The sequence below is a fragment of the Oncorhynchus clarkii genome, chromosome 6, assembly GCF_045791955.1.
Source record: "Oncorhynchus clarkii lewisi isolate Uvic-CL-2024 chromosome 6, UVic_Ocla_1.0, whole genome shotgun sequence".
NCBI classification, from domain to species: Eukaryota; Metazoa; Chordata; class Actinopteri; order Salmoniformes; family Salmonidae; genus Oncorhynchus; species Oncorhynchus clarkii.
This window is the reverse complement of record NC_092152.1, coordinates 47,304,216-47,316,000: the sequence shown is the minus strand read 5'-3', so window position 1 is coordinate 47,316,000 and position 11,785 is coordinate 47,304,216. Positions and strand designations below refer to the sequence as shown.

Below are 11,785 nucleotides of genomic sequence, written 5' to 3'. Positions count from 1 at the left end.
ATGTGTAGAGGGATAATTCCAGTACAGTACATGTGTAAAGGGTGTAGGGGGATAATTCCAGTGCAGTACATGTGTAGATGGATTATTCCAGTGCAGTACATGTGTATAGCGATAATTCCAGTACAGTACATGTGTAAAGGGTGTAGGGGGATAATTCCAGTACAGTACATGTGTAAAGGGTTTAGGGGGATAATTCCAGTGCAGTACATGTGTAGAGGGACTAGGGGGATAATTCCAGTGCAGTACATGTGTAGAGGGATAATTCCAGTACAGTACATGTGTAAAGGGTGTAGGGGGATAATTCCAGTGCAGTACATGTGTAGAAGGATTATTCCAGTGCAGTACATTTGTAGAGGGATAATTCCAGTACAGTACATGTGTAGAGGGATAATTCCAGTACAGTACATGTGTAGAGGGATAATTCCAGTACAGTACATGTGTAGAGGGATAATTCCAGTACAGTTTATGTGTAGTGGGATAATTCCAGTTCAGTACATGTGTAACGGGTTTAGGGGGATAATTCCAGTACAGTGCATGTGTAAAGGGTGGAGGGGGAAAATTCCAGTACAGTACATGTGTAGAGGGATCATTTCAGTACAGTACATGTGTAAAGGGTGGAGGGGGATCATTCCAGTGCAGTACATGTGTAAATGGATAATTCCAGTACAGTACATGTGTAGAGGGATAATTCCAGTACAGTACATGTGTAAATGGTGTAGGGGATACAATTCCAGTGCAGTACATATGTAGAGGGATAATTCCAGTACAGTACATGTGTAGAGGGATAATTCCAGTACAGTGCATGTGTAGAGGGATAATTCCAGTACAGTACATGTGTAAAGGGATAATTCCAGTAGAGTACATGTGTAGAGGGATCATTACAGTACAGTAAGTGTGTAGAGGGATAATTCCAGTGCAGTACATGTGTAGAGGGATCATTGCAGTACATGTGTAAAGGGTGTAGAGGGATAATGCCAGCACAGTACATGTGTAAATGGTGTAGATGGATCGTTCCAGTACAGTACACGTGTAAAGGGATATTTTCAGTTCAGCATATGTGTAGAGGGATAATTCCAGTACAGTACATGTGTAAAGGGTGTAGGGGGATAATTCCAGTGCAGTATATGTGTAGAGGGATAATTCTAGTAGAGTACATGTGTAGAGGGATAATTCCAGTACAGTACATGTCTAAAGGGATAATTCCAGTACAGTACATGTGTAGAGGGATCATTTCAGTACAGTACATGTGTAGAGGGATAATTCCAGTACAGTACATGTGTTAAGGCTGCAGAGGGATAATTCCAGTGCAGCACATGTGTCAAGGCGATAATTACAGTACATATGTTAAAGGTGTTGAGGGATAATTCCAGTGCACTAGTTATCGACAAGAGACTTAAAATGATGAAAACAGGTCCCTAGTGGAATTACAACAACATGGCTGCTTGTTAAATAAGATATGTAGAGGGTAACCATATACAGTGGGGCAAAAAAGTATTTAGTCAGCCACCAATTGTGCACGTTCTCCCACTTAAAAAGATGAGAGGGGCCTGTAATTTTCATCATAGGTACACTTCAACTATGACAGACAAAATGAGAAAAAAATTATGGTGGAAAATAAGTATTTGGTCACCTACAAACAAGCAAGATTTCTGGCTCTCACAGACCTGCAGCTTCTTTAAGAGGCTCCTCTGTCCTCCACTTGTTACCTGTATTAATGGCACCTGTTTGAACTTGTTATCAGTATAAAAGACACCTGTCCACAACCTCAAACAGTCACACTCCAAACTCCACTATGGCCAAGCTCAAAGAGCTGTCAAAGGACACCAGAAACAACATTGTAGACCTGCACCAGGCTGGGAAGCCTGAATCTGCAATAGGTAAGCAGCTTGGTTTGAAGAAATCAACTGTGGGAGATATTATTAGGAAATGGAAGACATACAAGACCACTGATAATCTCCCTCGATCTGGGGCTCCATGCAAGATATCACCCCGTGGGGTCAAAATGATCACAAGAACGGTGAGCAAAAATCCCAGAACCACAAGGGGGGACCTATTGAATGACCTGCAGAGAGCTGGGTCCAAAGTAACAAAGTCTAACATCAGTAACACACTACGCCGCCAGGGACTCAAATCCTGCAGTGCCAGACGTGTCCCCCTGCTTAAGCCAGTACATGTCCAGGCCCGTCTGAAGTTTGCTAGAGAGCATTTGGATGATTCAGAAGAAGATTGGGAGAATGTCATATGGTCAGATGAAACCAAAATATAACTTTTTGGTAAAAACTCAACTCATCGTGTTTGGAGGACAAAGAATGCTGAGTTGCATCCAAAGAACACCATACCTACTGTGAAGCATGGGGGTGGAAACATCATGCTTTGGGGCAGTTTTTCTGCAAAGGCACCAGGACGACTGATCCATGTAAAGGAAAGAATGAATGGGGCCATGTATCGTGAGATTTTGAGTGAAAACCTCCTTCCATCAGCAAGGGCATTGAAGATGAAACGTGGCTGGGTCTTTCAGCATGACAATGATCCCAAACACACCGCCCGGGCAACGAAGGAGTGGCTTCGTAAGAAGCATTTCAAGGTCCTGGAGTGGCCTAGCCAGTCTCCAGACCTCAACCCCATAGAAAATCTTTGGAGGGAGTTGAAAGTCCGTGTTGCCCAGCAACAGCCCCAAACATCACTGCTCTAGAGGAGATCTGCAGCAACAGTGTGTGAAAACCTTGTGAAGACTTACAGAAAACGTTTGACCTCTGTCATTGCCAACAAAGGGTATATAACAAAGTATTGAGATAAACTTTTCTTATTGACCAAATACTTATTTTCCACCATAATTTCAAATAAATTCATAAAAAATCCTACAATGTGATTTTCTGGATATTTTTCTCTCATTTTGTCTGTCATAGTTGACAATTACAGGCCTCTCTCATCTTTTTAAGTGGGTGAACTTGCATTGTATTGAAATGCCTTTGCTCGCAGGGGATGAGTTAATTCATAACCCATCATTTATACCTATTACTTCATAACCAATCATTTATACCTGTTAGTTCATAACCCATAATTTATACCTGTTAATTCATAACCCATCATTTATACCTTTTGCTCGAAAGGAGCGTTTCAGGCAGACTGGCACGCTCCCTGACCTTACTTCTTACTTGGCAGGAACTAATGGGGAACCATAATAAATCCCAGGAAAATTAGCTGCTGCCTTGGCAGGAACTAATGGGGATCCATAATAAACCCCAGGAAGAGGAGCTGCTGCCTTGGCAGGAACACAGTCATGTGATACGTGGTATTGAAAAGTCCAATCTTAGGAGAGTTCATGGGAGGCACTATACTGTGTGTCTGCAGGTGTCTATCTGGTCAAAACCACTGATACAGGTGCCCCTCCACCCTCTGGTGGGTTGGATCATGTCTACAGAGAAACCTAGATTCAAATACTTAGATTTGTGTGTATTGGGTATATGTTGTGAAATTGTTAGATATTACTTGTTAGATATTACTGCACCGTCGGAGCTAGAAACACAAGCATTTCGCAACACCCGCAGTAACATCTGCTAAACACGTGTATGTGACCAATAAAATGTGATTTTGATTAGAAATAAACATCCTATTTATCAAAGGTGCTTCTGGCTGGGGTCAAAATGACTCCAAAGGATTTGAATTTGTTAAAAGTCAAATTAATTATACAGAAACACTAAACCATGATTTAGATTTATTAAGAACAAGTTGATTGACAAAGTCATGAAAAATTGGAAGAATTTAAAAAAACACATTTTGGCTATGATAAAAGATATGCCTCTGGGGTCAAAATTATCCATTTCAGAAGTATGGTTCAATGCAAATATGTAGTGGTGTGTAAAGTTTGTTTAAAATTCTCACTCATTCAACACGAATAAATCAACACATGCTTCTCTTTCAACGACTTAATATAATGATCAACTTTTATGAAATAAATGAAAAATAAACGTGCTTTACCCACTCCAGTCAGCAGATGGCGATGCGATGCGTCTGTTAGGTTCCGGCGACGCTGCCAGTGTGACGCTCCTTCAACAACAGCTAGTCAGACACATCGGTTGCTTTCTAGCAAACATAGCTACAACATTCCCTCTATTTACACTGGTTTGGTGTATATTAGGCGCTGTGTATTAAACACACTTCTGTTGTATGTACTTGTTGGCCCATTTAATTATATATTTACGTTGTTTGTCAGCTAGCTGGTTTGCTAAGTTAGCTTAGAACTAGGCTAGTCGCTAATGCTAACTAGCTAACATCTCCGACCATGAGTTCACTCAGCTACTCTCCTCCTGCTAAAGAAGAGGGGGTCTGCTGGACAGAGAAAGAAGCTCTGGTCAAAGAGGAGGAGGAGGAAGAAGATGAGGATGTTACAATACAAAAACAAGTAGAGAGTGAGGCTGTTACCGTGAAAGAAGAAGAGAAAGACGTTTCATTGAAAGAAGAGGAAGACGCGTTCAGAGTGAAAGAGGAGGAGGATGTTATAGTAAAAGAAGAGGAGGAAGAGAAAGAGGAGGATGCCGTTTTTGGAGTGAAATAGGAGGTTGGACATCTGTTTAACACCAGTAAGTACCGTCTCTGCAGTCGTTGAACCAATATGCAGTAAAGGGGTTCGAAGCTTTAATGTTGTTCTGTAGGAATGGCTGAAGTTACACTGTAGCGTGTAGAACAGCAAGAGTGGACCATCAACAAAACGTTAACAATTGATCAAATGCATCCAATGACAATGCCTGAAATACTGTAGTCCTCAATATCTCCTATTAGCTTAGCCCAATATGTAGTCTTAAAGGGGCAATCAGCAGTGGTTACATCCATTTTGGGATTTATACAGTAATGATATGTATACAAATATCTGTTTCTTGAAGAATTCATTTATACATTTCTCCTGAGCTTAGTTCAACTGTCGTACCTCATCAGAACCCAAAATATAAGCTTTTCCTTTTACTCCCAATGTTTGTCAGTAAATATAAACAAACACTGTATATCCTCAAAACATGGTTAAAACTATGATGTTGATATCATGGATGGTTGCATTTCTCCAGCCCCATCCCTCAGCTTTTCACCGAAACCGGCAGTGAGTACGCTTTGTTATTGTTTCTACTGCTGACTGCTGCCCCCGTTACTCCTCAAGGTCCAAGGACTGTATGTTATTTTTAAAGGTAGACTGGCTCTGGCAGCTAAAATAGTCCAATATAACATCTAAATGTGAATTGATTCTCAATTGCGATACGTTTCTAGAAACATAAATCGCTGTACTTTCATATCACATCAAAATCATTTCACATAATACTTTCATATCACATCAATCATTTCAAATAATACTTTCATATCACATCAATCATTTCAAATAATACTTTCATATCACATCAAAATCATTTAAAATAATACTTTCATATCACATCAATCATTTCAAATAATACTTTCATATCACATCAAACTCATTTCACATACTTACATATCACATCAAAATCATTTCACATAATACTTTCATATCACCTCAAAATCATTTCACATAATACTTTCATATCACATCAAAATAGGTAAGCAGTCGCGACACCCCAAACGGTAAACCAAATTCGTTTCTCGTAATTTCTCCTTCCTTCAGGCTTCTTTTTCTTCTTTGGACTTTATATGGCGGTTGGCAACCAACTTTAAGGTGCATTACCACCATCAACTGGAGTGTGGACCTCAGTTCATCTTTTATATACCAAGACAGTTGGGAAGAGGGCACAACAAGACCTTTTCCCCCTCAGGAGACTGAAAAGATTTGGCATGGGTCCCCAGATCCTCAAAAGGTAATACAGCTGCATCACCGACAGCATCCTGACCGGTTGCATCACCGCCTGGTATGGCAACTGCTCGACATCTGACCGTAAGGCACTACACAGGGTAGTGCGAACGGCCCAGTACATCACTGTGACCAAGCTTCCTGCCATTCAGGACCTATATAATAGGCGGTGTCAGAGGAAAGCCCATCAAATCGTTAGAGCCTCGAGTCACCCAAGTTTCAGATTGTTTTCTCTGCTACCGCACCGCAAGCGGTACCGGAGCACCAAGTCTACGACCAAAAGCCTCATCAACAGCTTCTACCCCCAAGCCATAAAACTGCTGAACAATTCATAAAATCGTCACTGGACAATTGACATTGACATTGACCCCCCACCCCCTCCCCTTTGTGCACTGCTGCTACTCGCTGGTTGTTTGTTACCTATGCATAGTCTCTTACCTATGCATAGGCCCTACCTTCATGTACAGATTACCTCAACTAGCCTGTACCCGCCCCGCGCACACTGACTCGGTACCCCCTGTATATAGCCTCCACACTGACTCGGTACCGGTGCCCCCTGTATATAGCCTCGTTATTGTAAGGGAACACCCCCCTGAAATGGACAAAAATGAATGGGATGGGAAGTCATTGGCACTGGACAATACCACTCAATTCGGCGTCGTTTCGTTCAAAGTTGATTGCAAATGCCATATGGCAAATGACAGGTGTAACACTTTAAAAATCCAACAGGTGGCGAGCGCGCTCCACCGTGGTTTTTCATATTGCAAATGCAACACAAGTCAACATCCAAAAGCAAAATTTTGAAAAAGTGAAAAAAAATAATAATAAATAGCAACCCCTCAAAGTGCCTTCTGGACCGTTTTTCGAAAATCTTTTGATTTTTTTTTTTGTCAATTACACGTGTAAGAACTGTATGAATATACTTTTGTCCAATTGTATTAAACTTGTGCAAAAGGCATATGTTTTGTCCATTTGCAATATGATTTCATAGGAAGTCAAAAGTCGAAAATGTGAACTGTATTTCAAAAACATATCACACCCGTAAAAAAAATATTTCAATTTGTTTGTCAGTTAATAAGAACTGTATGAATATACTTTTGTAAAACTTTATTATCATAATTTTTTATTCTTTTTACTCGTGCATAAGGAATATGTTTTGGCCCTTCTCCCCCAATCACTCAGTTTGGCCAGGTTACCAGCTCTAGGAAGAGTATTACATTTAAGAATGATGGAAGCCACTGTGTTCTTGGGGACCTTCAATGCTGCAGATTTTTTTTGGTACTCTTTCCCCAGATCTGTGCCTCAACACAATCCTGTCTCTGAGCTCTACGGACAATTCCTTCGTCCTCATTGCTTGGTTTTTGCTCTGACATGTACTGTCAACTCTGGGACCTTATATAGATAGGTGTCTGCCTTCCAAATCATGTCCAAACTATTGAATTTACCACAGGTGGACTCCAAACTATTTGTAGATACATCTCAAGGATGATTATTGGAAACAGGATGCTCCTGAAAGCAATTTCGAGTCTCATAGCAAAGGGTCTGAATACTTAAGTAAATATGGTATTTCTGTTTTCACTTTTTCATTATTGTGTGTAGATTAATGAGGATTCTATTAAAAAAAAAAGCATTTTAACGTAACAAAATGTGGAAAAAGGGAATTTGTCTGAACTTTCTGAATGAACTATGTTTTATTTCATTTAAAATGTAACCTTTATTTAACTCCCAATCACGGCAGGTTATGACACAGCCTAGACTCGAACCGGGGTGTCTGTAGTGACGCCTCAAGCACTGAGATACAGTGTCTTAGACCGCTGCGCCACTCAGGAGCCCCAAAATCATGTTCTAGTGCTGTACCCACCTAAAATAAATCTTGGTCAACCAAGAGTCATCTGTTATTTCTACCAATCGATTGGTTGGAATGTTATGTGTATTTTTCCATATATATAGACACCTTTATGTGTTTTAACAAAATCAACTATATGTGCTGAACTGGTCTGATGCTTTAAGCACGCTGTTTGATCAAATAATTAAGACACACAAATGACTCGAGGGAGCCAGAGATCAAGAAAACCTACCAGAAGGAGAAATTTTTTGCCGTTATGCTCCTAAAGTTTCCGGTAATGGGCTACACCAGCGATCGGCAACCTTTTCCAGTTGGAGTGCCAAGTTATCTGACCATTTCTATAGTGCCAGTTATGATTTTCATATGCACATTTTTGTGGAACAGTTTTATTTAATTTATAAAAGTATCTCACAATCATTATCTGTGATTAATCTACATTCTATCTAAATCTAAATGAAAATTATACAAATTTATTTAATTTTGATTAGTCTTTAGACTAGTCCTAATTCTATCAAATTAAATCAAAATGCATTTGTCACGTACGCCAAATACAATGTTTAAAAAATGCACAATAAATATGTGACATTTAGTGTATCCTTATGTTACACTGGGAAAACAGTTTTCATTGGCACAGAAATCCTAAATCATTTCAGAGTTTGCTAAATCCAATGGTTCTAACCGAGAGTCACCTTAACTTTATTGACAACGCCCAAATGAATACTGTCATTAACGCGGTTCTTCAATACTTACACATAATTCTTAATACTGTAGCTGTTTAGTTAGTCACGTGTTCAACTATCATCAGCTGATCCAGGAAATCATTTTCTGAACGACAGTTAAATGACAAACATCACGACATGCAACAACAACCAAAGTGCTTCTTCATTCATTACTCTGGTAAAGACAGTTATGCCGTGCTCCACGTTGGATCCAACATCCCTAACAAATGTATGTTTATAATGTTATTGTCTGCTTGACTTACTGTAGGATCTCGTTAGTCTGTTTGGACACAAAGATACTTAGCTCATAATGTGTAGAGAACTGTTCCTTGATGGATAGGCTATAGAACCACACACAGAGCTATTTTTTTTTAGAATGACTACACATTACAGAGTAGCCTAGTAGGATTGTTCACAAAATTATCTGGTGATCAGGTTATGAAATGTCATTTTATTTTCCATGTTTCACCTGAAATATTAAATGATTTATAGTCCTAGCTCTGTTATTGTTAGGTGAAGTTATGGGTCCTACAGTAGGTCTATTTTGTTGTTAGGTCAAGTTACGTTATTGTTAGGTGAAATAATGGGCCAATTTGGCAAACACTTAGTGTACAAAGCCACATTGTCAGGCTGGTAGCAAAGCTAGCTAAAGAGCATTTTACTGGTTGAAGTGTTTTTTTAAAGTATAAATCAGTTGATTTGCGACAATAAGGACATTCAAACGAGCCTTACAATTATAATCCAAAGTAGTGTGAAATGCACTCATAAGCAACCTGGAAATGGAGGGTATTATTGCTGTCAGCCTATGAGAACTCCCCTGATTTTTCCCCCATGGTGGTGAATTTGTGAATAGACACAGAGCGTAATGTGAGTTTCCTTGAGTAGCATCTTGTCCTGATAATGTGCTGTAATATTCAGAATACATTTTGAAAAACTAAAATTTTTTGCTCCAGTGAGATATATTACATCCATAACTTCTGCATTTTTGTATTTATTTTTTATTTAACTAGTCAGTTAAGAACAAATTCTTATTTACAATGACAGCCTAGTAAGTGGGTTAACTGCCTTATTCAGGGGCAGAACGTCAGATTTTTACCTTTTCAGCTCGGGAATTCGATCAATGCTCTAACCACTAGGCTACCTGCCGCCCGAGGAGTCTCTACAACCAAATTGCATTGGCATCGCCCTCCTGCCGCAATTTTAGCAAACACAGAAAGGGGCCCATATTGGAGACCAAAAGTCGTCTGGCATACTGCTTAGGATTTCAACAACTTCAATAACTTATGTCTAGCCTACAATCATCGATGTTACTACTAATATGAAAACAAGACAAAATATGACTGTTGTTGCTCACTTGACTGTATTATTAAGACAATTGTCAAATAGTTTTAACACGTCAATTGTTGTACAACTTCATGGGTATGCTCTGGGCATCACCTTTTACCTCAAACAGTGGATTTCTGCTGTTGTGGGACTTTAACCATTTGTTTGACTTTGTCGTTCACACAGGAGAGAGACGTGACTATCGTGGATCCTCTGGGGAGCCTCAGCATCATGATGCTGACGAGGCAGAGAAGAGTCTCTCCAGAACAGAACACCTCAAGAAACACCAGCGGAGAACCACAGGAAAGAGAACTCACTGCTGCTCTAACTGTGGGAAATGTTGCAAATCTTAATCAGAACTTAAAATACACCAGCGCATACACACAGGAGAGAAATCTCACCACTGTTCAGATTGTGGGAAAAGCTTTTCAACATCACAGACTTTGAAGCGGCACCAGAGAACACACACAGGAGAGAAACCTCATAGCTGTAAACAATGTGGGAAGAGTTTTACGACACCTCAAAATGTAACTGTACACCAGAGAACACACACAAGAGAGAAACCTTATAGCTGTACTCTTTGTGGGAAGAGATTTACTACATCTAGCCATCTAACTGTGCATCAGAGAACACACACAGGAGAAAAACCTTATAGCTGTGATCAATGTGGGAAGAGTTTTACTCATGGAAACAGCCTGATATCACACCAGAGAACACACACAGGAAAGAAATCTTATTGCTGTGATCAATGTGGGGAGAGTTTTACTACAGCTCAAAATGTGTCTGTACACCAGAGAACACACACAAGAGAGAAACCTTATAGCTGTGATCAATGTGGGAAGAGTTTTACTCATGGAAACAGCCTGAAATCACACCAGAGAATACACACAGGAAATACATCTTATAGCTGAGCTCAATGTGACAAGAGATACTCTGATAAAAGATCTCTGATCAAACATCAGAAAATACATATATGAAGGAGTTGTTTGAAGATATAAATGAAATAATGACACAATGTAGAACCCTAAACGTTTGATTTAATAAAATGTCCCTTTAAAAAGTTGTTAAACTTACCACGTTGGTGACTCACTTGAATCAAAATGCAACACTTCAAAATGTAGCTAGCTGTTTTCTGCAAATTGTCCTCTAACCAGTGATGTACACATTATTCCCAGATCACGTACAACCTGATTTCCTCCCTAATCGATATCAGTGATTTATTGCTACTTGTCAATACAACAGCGTTTTTGGTGCTTGTGCAGTTTATAAGGTGCTTGTATAAGTAAATACAAGTAATATGATTATTGTGGCAGATGTTATGGTTACATTTTCAATTTATCCCAAGCTGTTTCTGGATATTGGTTATTGATTTGGATACATTAAAACTGTGTTTTGACATTGGGCTATCCCACCTAGAAAAATGTAATTGAAAAGCCTTTGAAAATAAGACTATGCAACCAAATATTTCATATTTACATTTCAAGATTTGTGTTTTGGCGTTTAGCCATTGTGTTGCCATGGATCACAATTTATTTTGACTGCTTGTTTTTCCCGTATTGGAGATGAGTTTTGTTTGGGCTCTTTCCAAGGGGACGAGAGTTCTAGAAGCTAGTGAGTTTTAGGAAGACGAGAGTTCTAGAAGGGAAAAAAAAAGTTTCTATAGAAAGAAAAAGTAGAAAAGATACAATATTATTATAGGATTGTATTTTATTATTTAGAAGTACGTGTTTTTTTCTTGTTTTTAATTGTTGACAGCCAGTAGACACCATGTTTTTTTTTGATGAAGCATTGTAGTTGATTATAATGTGAAATGGAAGTTGTTTTCTGTTGGTGGTGAGATTCTTGTCCAAACAAAAGGATATATTTGTTGTCTTAAGGGGGAAGATGTTACAGGCTTTGGTTTTTCCATTTATGTTTTGAGGTCGGACTTTAGCACGTATAGCTCGTTAGCACTGTGAGGGAATTTTCTGTTAAACCTTACTAATGCTTGTGTAGTAAAATATAAGAATGTCTCCTTTCTGACTCTGGTGTTGGCAGCTGCACTTCCTCCCTCAAATGGGCCTCAGTCACCTTGGGTCCAGAGAGGGGAGAAGT

General features: G+C 39.4%; 1 pseudogene; it reads left to right on the top strand.

Annotated features, from left to right (window-relative positions):
- Positions 1 to 4,282: 4,282 nt before the first annotated feature.
- Positions 4,283 to 10,668, top strand: LOC139412383 (zinc finger protein 664-like; annotated as a pseudogene).
- The last annotated feature ends 1,117 nt before the right edge of the window (positions 10,669 to 11,785 follow it).